Source organism: Halichoerus grypus, chromosome 2 (genome assembly GCF_964656455.1).
Source record: "Halichoerus grypus chromosome 2, mHalGry1.hap1.1, whole genome shotgun sequence".
Lineage (NCBI taxonomy): Eukaryota > Metazoa > Chordata > Mammalia > Carnivora > Phocidae > Halichoerus > Halichoerus grypus.
This window is the reverse complement of record NC_135713.1, coordinates 190305544-190317572: the sequence shown is the minus strand read 5'-3', so window position 1 is coordinate 190317572 and position 12029 is coordinate 190305544. Positions and strand designations below refer to the sequence as shown.

At 49.2% G+C, this 12029-nt stretch overlaps 2 non-coding genes across 2 annotated transcripts; one reads left to right on the top strand and one right to left on the bottom strand.

Moving 5' to 3' along the window:
• Positions 1–6098: 6098 nt before the first annotated feature.
• LOC144381219 (U2 spliceosomal RNA) lies at positions 6099–6289 on the top strand. The gene has a single exon (XR_013446113.1). It is a non-coding gene; the product is annotated as a U2 spliceosomal RNA (small nuclear RNA).
• A 1283-nt stretch (positions 6290–7572) lies between these two features.
• Positions 7573–7763, bottom strand: LOC118537796 (U2 spliceosomal RNA). The gene has a single exon (XR_004918285.1). It is a non-coding gene; the product is annotated as a U2 spliceosomal RNA (small nuclear RNA).
• Between the last annotated feature and the right edge of the window lie 4266 nt (positions 7764–12029).

The following is a 12029-nucleotide window of genomic DNA, read 5'->3' as shown; positions in this document are numbered from 1 at the left end:
AGTCTGTTCGGGGATGGCAGAGGCATTGCAGTTGGGGACGGACATGCAAGCTAGGGGGAGCCTACAGGCAAGTCCGAAGAGGCAAAGGGAAGGTCAGCTTTTTTTTTTTTTTTTTTTTTTTTACTTTTTTTATTTTTTGGAAGGTCAGCTCTTTTAGGTTTTAGGAGGACATTGGGGAGGCTTGCTTTGAACAAAAGTTCACTGGAGAAGAACAAGAGCTTGAGGTTTGTGGCAGTTTCCCATTAAAGTGCAAGCGGTGGTTAGTGCCTGGTTGCTGGGGCAAGGAGGGCTCTATCCTCCTTTTTCTTACAGGCAGGAGCTGAACCGCCTATGTGAAAAGGTTCCCCCTTGTCAGAATAATTTTTGTTTTCCTTCTTCCTGCTGGTTAGGCAGGCCGCAAGGAGTGGTACGTGCTTGAGAGCTCCCCTTTCAGGGCTTCCTGGCTCCATTTTAAGTGAGATTTTCCTTTATTTTATTTTCAACGTCAACATCAGAAAAGGCCGCTCTGGGACCGCGACGAATCAAGACAGAAGAAGGAGACCACTCCGTGGTCACGTCGGAACGGAGACAAAAAAGAAGAATGTTGTCCGAACAACAAAATGCACCAAACACCCCCCCTTATCCTGGCTAATACGAGTAACTGCTACTCCTTTACCAGTTTGCAGCTTTGGCCTCACTCTGTTTTTCCTTTCTTCTGGGTAAGATTTATTCAGCTACCCAATCACTGAATTACCCTGACTTCCCGAAGGCATCTGTAGGGCGGGGGAGATCTTTTTCCTTCTCCCCTTCGAGGTTCTTGGGGTGGGGTGGGGGGATGGCTGGGGCTTTGTCACAAAGACAGATGAACAAGAGGAAAACAAACGGAAGTTTATTAGTGTGTATATCTCATATATACATGGGAAGAAACTTAGGGATGAGTAACTCAATGGGGTGGCTAGAACTTGGGCTTATATAGCTCCTTAACACAGAAGGAACAGGAAAAAGAAAAAGAAGAAAGAAAAAAAAAAACAACAATAAAATTTTCAGGAAGTGACAAGACGAAGTAAAAGGGGCTTTGAGTTTCTAGGGTGGCAAACTGTAGGAAGTTAAATATAGGGGGGAATAGTAGAAGATAAGGGCCGTCCAGTAAAGTTTGTTACGTAGAGTCCTCTGGTGCCAGTCTCTGGGCCGATAAGGATCTGGGTTGTCAGTGATCGACTTCTGTACACATTTCTGTCCTGCTTTGAGGCAAATCGGAAGAGGGCAGAGTTCTTCCTTCTGTCTGTTTCAGCTCAAAATAATCTTTCTGCCAAAGTGGCATATTGGGGGGTGGCGGGTGGGGGGTGGGTTAGCAAATGCTGCTACCCTTCACACCCCATTCAAAAGGAAGGCCTCGCTTGCTTAAACTGTCCCGCAAGCCCACATCCTATACGTAATAAGCCATTCCCGACACCCTCGCCCCGAAGCGCGTCCCCTCTCACTTTTGCAACTAGGATGACCCAATTCGTCTCATCCCGGGCGTGTTCCTGGTGGTCTTTGGCTGGATGGTGTCGGCAAGTTGTTAAGAGGCTCCACGAAGGACCCTCTGGTAACCGCAATATGGAATGAGTTTTGGGCGCCTGGGTGGCTCAGTTGGTTAAGCGACTGCCTTCGGCTCAGGTCATGATCCTGGAGTCCCTGGATCGAGTCCCACATCGGGCTCCCTGCTCGGCAGGGAGTCTGCTTCTCCCTCTGACCCTCCCCCCTCTCATGTGTTCTCTCTCATTCTCTCTCTCTCAAATAAATAAATAAAATCTTTAAAAAAAAAAAAAAAGGAATGAGTTTTGTTCTGTTTAAGAGGCAAAGTTTTCTCTTTTTTTCATTACATACATCTGAAGGGTCTCATGACTAAGGTCTTATTAGCTGATAATAAATGACCTTTTCCCAACAATAGCTAGCCCCTTCAAGGTCCTGGAAACCTTGCTTCCAAAATTCCTTAGCGACTTGGGCTATCCCTAACCCTTCCCAGCTGGAAAGTATATAATGGGCCACTCCTCATGACCCCAGTGCAGCTCTTTCTGCCCACGGGCCCTGTCCCCGTGCTTTCATGAGACCGCCTTTTTGCACCGGAGACGTCTCAGGAATTCTTTCTTGTCCATTGGCTTCGAACCCTAACGTTCTTTCCTACATCATAGGGCGCCCAGACGTGGGGCTTTGGGTCCAGAGTCTCATCCGGACTCAGCCTCGGTGCAAACTTGGCGAGTGCTTTCTCTTCTCTTCCTTTACTCTCATTTTCGGGGCTCTTCAAGGAGCACGCTCTTCTTCCTGGAACACTTTCACGCCGATTGCTCAGGCTGCAATCCTCTAGCCCGTGGCTACTCTACAGGGAGGAGAAAGCCTGCCTTTTGGCTGGAAGTTAGTAGTACCCTGGCCGGGATGGTAACAAGACGCAGAAACTTGATGCCCTCTCTCATTCCTGTCCTTACACAAAGTTGTCTGTCTTGGGCACGGGACAGCCACCTAAGCCACCAGGACGGCTGCCAATCTTAAGACTCCCGTGTGAGGTGTCCTCCTGATTGAGCTAATGGGATCCCCTTCACATCCCTGGTCTAGCCGCTTCTGGCCGCGGGACCTCCAGTGGGAGCCGGCAGAAACCAGTACCCGATGGAATTAAAACCCAACCGGGGACCGTTTCCTAGGGAAGTTCGCTGTAAGGACTACATGTGTTGGAATGTCGCTTGGATCATGGTGGATTTCTGTCTTTACTGTTTTCCATCAACGTCCTCTACTAAGCACTTAAGCTACAAAATTTGGTAATTTCCCCTTGTAAAACTTTTCTAGTGTTCTCCATGGGTTAAAAACAGCAAGTTCTTTAAGGCAAGGTAAAATAAGGCACGACCTTCAAGGCGAGGTAAAATAAGGCGTGACCTTCACGGCACGACCTCCAAGGCACGGTATTTCGTATTTCGGTCCACGCGCCAGCCACCTGTCTGTAGCCTAGGACGCAATGGGGAAGCTGGGGGGTGGGGAGGGGCGGGGAGGGGGACGCTAGCATCCCTCCTACAGGGGCCTTTATCGGTGGCGGTGGTCACAGCGATTTCGTTCAGGGGACGCCTCGGGTCGCTTTGACACCAGGAACCTCTGACTTATCCTGCGTGGGACGCCACCCGGGAGTCGGGGGGGGGGGCGGGGATTTTCTAGGTAATGGACCTTCTCTTTTCTTCAGTTCCCAAGGACTCTCCCTTGGGGTGACTTTTAACCCACTGGAAACAATTCGGATTGCAAAACGTAGGAAAGGACTGAGCTCCTGTGACACCGCATGGCCTCAGTGGGATCTATCAGTTAGATCTCTTCTGCAGGAAACAGGGCAAATGGACCTAGGTTACCTTCATTGCTCTACACCAAGACCCCGACCTAAGGGCCTCTTGCAGAATGTGTTTGCCTGAGGGGGGCGGCTAGTAAACTCCCTCCTGACATATTGGACGATAATTATCTAAATAGGCCCCCTCCGAATAAACCCAGGTTGCTGGAAGAAACATAGGCCCTCCCTAGCAAAGGGGACTCTGACTCTCTCTCTCTCTCTCTCTCTCTCTCCCTCTCTCTGTCACTGTTCCTCCTCCTAATAGATGTAGGGGCTTCTTCCTCACTCATTTCCCGGGTTAATGGCTATAACTGGAGCCAACTGTGGTTAGTCTACCTCGGGACGGGGACTTTAGGGAATGTTCCCAAGCAGCTGCCGAAACTCCCTTTGTTTCAGGGAAATTCCCTGTCCTCTCTGGCCCGGCGCGGACCGCCTGTTCCCCCTTTACTGGCACGAAACCATGGCGTCCGCGCCTCTGTTGGAGCCGATGAGCTCTAAAACCGGGACCGCTTTCTCTGCCTTCTGGCAGCACTTGGCCTCTTCTGTCTCCCCCTCCCGCTTCTGTTTCCGCACCACCTTGGGTGCAGCCTGCACAACAGGCTTCCCTACATCCTCGGTGGCGCAGGCCCCATGGCTCCTCCCTTCACTGTCAAGGAGCAAGAAGAAAAAAAAAAAAGAAGAGGGGCGCCTGGGTGGCTCAGTCGTTAAGCGTCTGCTTCCGGCTCAGGTCATGATCCCGGAGTCCTGGGATCGAGCCCCGCGTCCGGCTCCCCGCTCAGCGGGAAGCCTGCTTCTCCCTCTCCCGCTCCCCCTGCTTGTGTTCCCTCTCTCGTTATCTCTCTCTCTCTCTCTGTCGAAAAATAAATAAAATCTTAAAAAAATAAAATAAAATAAAATAAACAGCTGGAAAATGGGATTGGTTCCGCAACAGTTGTATAACTCAACTAGCACCTTGACCAATTCTACGTGGCTGGGATGACAAAATCGTTCCCTAAAAGCCAGAGCATACCCCGCTCTGTAGGGTTAACTATGGGCTTGTGGAGATAATGGATGACCCCACTTTATGACTGGATTGGATGATGCACTTGGGGATGCCCTTATCTCTTGACAAGTCTTCTCCCACTTGCCAGTGATTCCTTATACTTAGGATATTGTTAAGGCTAGACCTCAGACAAAAAGGGCTTCTTGATGGTTTCATCTCTCATAGTCATATTTATCCTAGAGGCCACCTCTATTGAGGTACAATTGCAAACAAGGGCTTTAGCCGAGCACATAATAGCCCTCCTGGTTTAAAAAAAAAAAAAAAAAAAAAAAAAGAGCCTCAAAGCTCACTACGGGACGGTCCCTGACTGTAATGATGTCACATCAGGTCCAGAGTGTCTTAGAGACCAAAGGCCACCAACGGACGATGGGAGGCCGACTTATTAAGTACTGGGTTATGCTTATAGATATGCCTGAAATATTACTCGAAACCTGTCAGACTTCGAACCCAGCTACCCTTATACCCGGACCCGAGCATCGTACTTCTATAGAGCATAACTGTTCAGAGGTTATTGATCTCGTTCATTCTAGCCAACCAGATTTAAAAGGCGCCCCTATTGAAAATACAAATGACAGTTGGTTTGCTGATGGCAACAGTTTCATGGAAAAGGGAATAAGAAAAGCTGGGTATGCTATAGTGCTCACTCGTGCTTGGCAATTATTATTGTTAAAATAATAATAATTATTATTAAAAGTTAATACTTATACTGACTCCACATAGGCTTCCCTAGTCCTACATGTCCATGGAGCAATTTGGAAGAAAAGGGGATTATTATCGAGCCATAAATCAAATATGGGCCTGAAATTATTACTCTTCTTAAGGCTGTACACCTACCTAAGGAAGTAGCTGTAATTCACCTCAAGGACATCGAAGGATAGGACCTTAGAATCTAAAGGAAACAATTCACTAGACCGTGCAGCCAAGCAGGCAGCACAAAATAAACAAATATTAAGTCTTTTATCCGTCTTAACTCCAATAAAGTCCATAAGTCCAGTCCATTCAGACCAAGAAATGCACAGGACTGGCTTGTTAATAATGAAGGAAAAAAAATCTTTTTTTTTTTTTTAAGACTTTATTTATTTATTTGACGGAGAGAGACACAGCGAGAGAGGGAACGCAAGCAGGGGGAGAGGGAGAGGGAGAAGCAGACCTCCTGCAGAGCAGGGGGCCCGATGCAGGACTCGATCCCAGGACCCTGGGATCATGACCTGAGCCGAAGGCAGACGCTTAACCGACTGAGCCACCCAGGCGTCCCTCGGTAGAAATCTTTCAACGTAGCTGTCCGCTGGAGAAGATGTTGAAGAAGAAGAGAGGAGAGACGCTGCCAAGAAAAACCTCATCCAGCGGCTTGCGTCTTTCTCGCTCGGGGCTTTCTCCAAGGCAACGAGGCTGGAGCTCTCCGGCTACGCCTACCCGCCTACCCGCGCGTTTCCGTTCCCAGGCGGAGGGCCGGCGGGGAGGGCAGGAAACCAGGAAACGGCGCGCGCGTGTGGGCGGTACATGCAAATTAAAAACGGCTGTTTCTCCCGGGACCGATGGGAGCAAAACAATAAAAAGCGTGCAAGCCCCCCAAAAGTTAAGGACCTGACAAACTATGTATGTCTTATGGGTTGCGACGATGACATACTGTCAAGTTTAGGGGAAGAGGGTGGGCTTTCGTTTGAAGGTGATTTTTCTCACCGTGATCTAAACGGTTGTGTGAGAGGCAGGGTGCCGCGGTGCCGGGAGAACCCAGTTATCGCTTCTCGGCCTTTTGGCTAAGATCAAGTGTAGTATCTGTTCTTATCAGTTTAATATCTGATACGTCCTCTATCCGAGGACAATATATTAAATGGATTTTTGGAGCAGGGAGATGGAATAGGAGCTTGCTCCGTCCACTCCACGCATCGACCTGGTATTGCAGTACTTCCAGGAACGGTGCACCCCCTCGGGGGAACTACCGAGGTTTCTAAGATCAGATTGACTTCTATTTTGTTAAGTGTCTGACGGAGTTACGTCAGAGAGCTTCTAACTGCGTCGACGTCTGGATCGGGAGACGTAGGCTCTCTCCGCTAACAAAAACTATTGAAGTCTAATAGGGATTGCGGAACTACTGAACTCTAAAGGGGATTGACAATGGAACTACTGAACTCTAAAGGGGATTGGCAATGGGACTACTGAACTCTAATGAGGATTGGCAATGGGACTACTGAACTCTAATGGGGATTGGCAATGGCACTACTGAACTCTAATGGGGATTGGCAATGGCACTACTGAACTCTAATGGGGATTCGGGGACTACCTAATGGGATTTGAGATTGGGGGTTGGGGCTTAGACCCCGGGACTCTGCCGTCATGATCAGGTTAGAAGGCAGCTACAGCCGCATTTGAGGCGTTGCTTACATTGACTCTGGATGAGTGTTGACCGTTGGAAGTTGACCTCGACCCCTAAGAGCTGCCTTTCGTGATGGGGGAGTGGGGTCTTTGCTCTCGTACCGCGTGGATATTTTTTAACGATTATGCAAACGGAATCCGATGTCGAAGTCACATGAAACTCTAAACATAAAAATCTTAGCAGTCTCTGATCGGGGCCATGGCCACCTCTACAGATCGCCGAAAGAGCCACTTCTAGCCTAAGGTCTGCGAAGGGAAACACAAAAATGAACTATGGACGTCTTTTCAGTGGCTCATCCGGTTAAAATTGGTCCTCCCAGCTAAATATTTAACACCTAAATTTATACAAGCCTTGTGATTTTCACAGTACCGCATTTCGGGGATCTAAGCTAACAACAATTACAAGCAACACGGTTTAGAACCATGTCATCTCCCCCAGTAAACCTAGCCTCCACAGCTGTACCAGTTACTGTTCGTCATACAGTATCTACTACATCAACTAACGCTGCGCACCCGCGCCGTTCTAAACAAGGTCCGGGCCTTCCACTCGCCAGCACTCATGGCTTAAGTGTACACAGCAGCTACTGCCAGCACTTCCAAACTATGTAAGAAACGGAGGAGTAGGTCAGAGCATTATATAAACACAGGCTTTTGAAATTGATCATCATTAAGAAATCCTGGGGCTCAAACTTCAATCCCCCGTGTTTTTCGTTAGCGGAGAGAGCCTACGTCTCCCGATCCAGACGTCGACGCAGTTAGAAGCTCTCTGACGTAACTCCGTCAGACACTTAACAAAATAGAAGTCAATCTGATCTTAGAAACCTCGGTAGTTCCCCCGAGGGGGTGCACCGTTCCTGGAAGTACTGCAATACCAGGTCGATGCGTGGAGTGGACGGAGCAAGCTCCTATTCCATCTCCCTGCTCCAAAAATCCATTTAATATATTGTCCTCGGATAGAGGACGTATCAGATATTAAACTGATAAGAACAGATACTACACTTGATCTTAGCCAAAAGGCCGAGAAGCGATAACTGGGTTCTCCCGGCACCGCGGCACCCTGCCTCTCACACAACCGTTTAGATCACGGTGAGAAAAATCACCTTCAAACGAAAGCCCACCCTCTTCCCCTAAACTTGACAGTATGTCATCGTCGCAACCCATAAGACATACATAGTTTGTCAGGTCCTTAACTTTTGGGGGGCTTGCACGCTTTTTATTGTTTTGCTCCCATCGGTCCCGGGAGAAACAGCCGTTTTTAATTTGCATGTACCGCCCACACGCGCGCGCCGTTTCCTGGTTTCCTGCCCTCCCCGCCGGCCCTCCGCCTGGGAACGGAAACGCGCGGGTAGGCGGGTAGGCGTAGCCGGAGAGCTCCAGCCTCGTTGCCTTGGAGAAAGCCCCGAGCGAGAAAGACGCAAGCCGCTGGATGAGGTTTTTCTTGGCAGCGTCTCTCCTCTCTTCTTCTTCAACATCTTCTCCAGCGGACAGCTACGTTGAAAGATTTCTACCGAGGGACGCCTGGGTGGCTCAGTCGGTTAAGCGTCTGCCTTCGGCTCAGGTCATGATCCCAGGGTCCTGGGATCGAGTCCTGCATCGGGCCCCCTGCTCTGCAGGGGGCCTGCCTCTCCCTCTCCCTCTCCCCCTGCTTGCGTTCCCTCTCTCGCTGTGTCTCTCTCCGTCAAATAAATAAATAAAGTCTTAAAAAAAAAAAAAAGATTTTTTTTCCTTCATTATTAACAAGCCAGTCCTGTGCATTTCTTGGTCTGAATGGACTGGACTTATGGACTTTATTGGAGTTAAGACGGATAAAAGACTTAATATTTGTTTATTTTGTGCTGCCTGCTTGGCTGCACGGTCTAGTGAATTGTTTCCTTTAGATTCTAAGGTCCTATCCTTCGATGTCCTTGAGGTGAATTACAGCTACTTCCTTAGGTAGGTGTACAGCCTTAAGAAGAGTAATAATTTCAGGCCCATATTTGATTTATGGCTCGATAATAATCCCCTTTTCTTCCAAATTGCTCCATGGACATGTAGGACTAGGGAAGCCTATGTGGAGTCAGTATAAGTATTAACTTTTAATAATAATTATTATTATTTTAACAATAATAATTGCCAAGCACGAGTGAGCACTATAGCATACCCAGCTTTTCTTATTCCCTTTTCCATGAAACTGTTGCCATCAGCAAACCAACTGTCATTTGTATTTTCAATAGGGGCGCCTTTTAAATCTGGTTGGCTAGAATGAACGAGATCAATAACCTCTGAACAGTTATGCTCTATAGAAGTACGATGCTCGGGTCCGGGTATAAGGGTAGCTGGGTTCGAAGTCTGACAGGTTTCGAGTAATATTTCAGGCATATCTATAAGCATAACCCAGTACTTAATAAGTCGGCCTCCCATCGTCCGTTGGTGGCCTTTGGTCTCTAAGACACTCTGGACCTGATGTGACATCATTACAGTCAGGGACCGTCCCGTAGTGAGCTTTGAGGCTCTTTTTTTTTTTTTTTTTTTTTTTTTAAACCAGGAGGGCTATTATGTGCTCGGCTAAAGCCCTTGTTTGCAATTGTACCTCAATAGAGGTGGCCTCTAGGATAAATATGACTATGAGAGATGAAACCATCAAGAAGCCCTTTTTGTCTGAGGTCTAGCCTTAACAATATCCTAAGTATAAGGAATCACTGGCAAGTGGGAGAAGACTTGTCAAGAGATAAGGGCATCCCCAAGTGCATCATCCAATCCAGTCATAAAGTGGGGTCATCCATTATCTCCACAAGCCCATAGTTAACCCTACAGAGCGGGGTATGCTCTGGCTTTTAGGGAACGATTTTGTCATCCCAGCCACGTAGAATTGGTCAAGGTGCTAGTTGAGTTATACAACTGTTGCGGAACCAATCCCATTTTCCAGCTGTTTATTTTATTTTATTTTATTTTTTTAAGATTTTATTTATTTTTCGACAGAGAGAGAGAGAGAGATAACGAGAGAGGGAACACAAGCAGGGGGAGCGGGAGAGGGAGAAGCAGGCTTCCCGCTGAGCGGGGAGCCGGACGCGGGGCTCGATCCCAGGACTCCGGGATCATGACCTGAGCCGGAAGCAGACGCTTAACGACTGAGCCACCCAGGCGCCCCTCTTCTTTTTTTTTTTTCTTCTTGCTCCTTGACAGTGAAGGGAGGAGCCATGGGGCCTGCGCCACCGAGGATGTAGGGAAGCCTGTTGTGCAGGCTGCACCCAAGGTGGTGCGGAAACAGAAGCGGGAGGGGGAGACAGAAGAGGCCAAGTGCTGCCAGAAGGCAGAGAAAGCGGTCCCGGTTTTAGAGCTCATCGGCTCCAACAGAGGCGCGGACGCCATGGTTTCGTGCCAGTAAAGGGGGAACAGGCGGTCCGCGCCGGGCCAGAGAGGACAGGGAATTTCCCTGAAACAAAGGGAGTTTCGGCAGCTGCTTGGGAACATTCCCTAAAGTCCCCGTCCCGAGGTAGACTAACCACAGTTGGCTCCAGTTATAGCCATTAACCCGGGAAATGAGTGAGGAAGAAGCCCCTACATCTATTAGGAGGAGGAACAGTGACAGAGAGAGGGAGAGAGAGAGAGAGAGAGAGAGAGAGTCAGAGTCCCCTTTGCTAGGGAGGGCCTATGTTTCTTCCAGCAACCTGGGTTTATTCGGAGGGGGCCTATTTAGATAATTATCGTCCAATATGTCAGGAGGGAGTTTACTAGCCGCCCCCCTCAGGCAAACACATTCTGCAAGAGGCCCTTAGGTCGGGGTCTTGGTGTAGAGCAATGAAGGTAACCTAGGTCCATTTGCCCTGTTTCCTGCAGAAGAGATCTAACTGATAGATCCCACTGAGGCCATGCGGTGTCACAGGAGCTCAGTCCTTTCCTACGTTTTGCAATCCGAATTGTTTCCAGTGGGTTAAAAGTCACCCCAAGGGAGAGTCCTTGGGAACTGAAGAAAAGAGAAGGTCCATTACCTAGAAAATCCCCGCCCCCCCCCCCGACTCCCGGGTGGCGTCCCACGCAGGATAAGTCAGAGGTTCCTGGTGTCAAAGCGACCCGAGGCGTCCCCTGAACGAAATCGCTGTGACCACCGCCACCGATAAAGGCCCCTGTAGGAGGGATGCTAGCGTCCCCCTCCCCGCCCCTCCCCACCCCCCAGCTTCCCCATTGCGTCCTAGGCTACAGACAGGTGGCTGGCGCGTGGACCGAAATACGAAATACCGTGCCTTGGAGGTCGTGCCGTGAAGGTCACGCCTTATTTTACCTCGCCTTGAAGGTCGTGCCTTATTTTACCTTGCCTTAAAGAACTTGCTGTTTTTAACCCATGGAGAACACTAGAAAAGTTTTACAAGGGGAAATTACCAAATTTTGTAGCTTAAGTGCTTAGTAGAGGACGTTGATGGAAAACAGTAAAGACAGAAATCCACCATGATCCAAGCGACATTCCAACACATGTAGTCCTTACAGCGAACTTCCCTAGGAAACGGTCCCCGGTTGGGTTTTAATTCCATCGGGTACTGGTTTCTGCCGGCTCCCACTGGAGGTCCCGCGGCCAGAAGCGGCTAGACCAGGGATGTGAAGGGGATCCCATTAGCTCAATCAGGAGGACACCTCACACGGGAGTCTTAAGATTGGCAGCCGTCCTGGTGGCTTAGGTGGCTGTCCCGTGCCCAAGACAGACAACTTTGTGTAAGGACAGGAATGAGAGAGGGCATCAAGTTTCTGCGTCTTGTTACCATCCCGGCCAGGGTACTACTAACTTCCAGCCAAAAGGCAGGCTTTCTCCTCCCTGTAGAGTAGCCACGGGCTAGAGGATTGCAGCCTGAGCAATCGGCGTGAAAGTGTTCCAGGAAGAAGAGCGTGCTCCTTGAAGAGCCCCGAAAATGAGAGTAAAGGAAGAGAAGAGAAAGCACTCGCCAAGTTTGCACCGAGGCTGAGTCCGGATGAGACTCTGGACCCAAAGCCCCACGTCTGGGCGCCCTATGATGTAGGAAAGAACGTTAGGGTTCGAAGCCAATGGACAAGAAAGAATTCCTGAGACGTCTCCGGTGCAAAAAGGCGGTCTCATGAAAGCACGGGGACAGGGCCCGTGGGCAGAAAGAGCTGCACTGGGGTCATGAGGAGTGGCCCATTATATACTTTCCAGCTGGGAAGGGTTAGGGATAGCCCAAGTCGCTAAGGAATTTTGGAAGCAAGGTTTCCAGGACCTTGAAGGGGCTAGCTATTGTTGGGAAAAGGTCATTTATTATCAGCTAATAAGACCTTAGTCATGAGACCCTTCAGATGTATGTAATGAAAAAA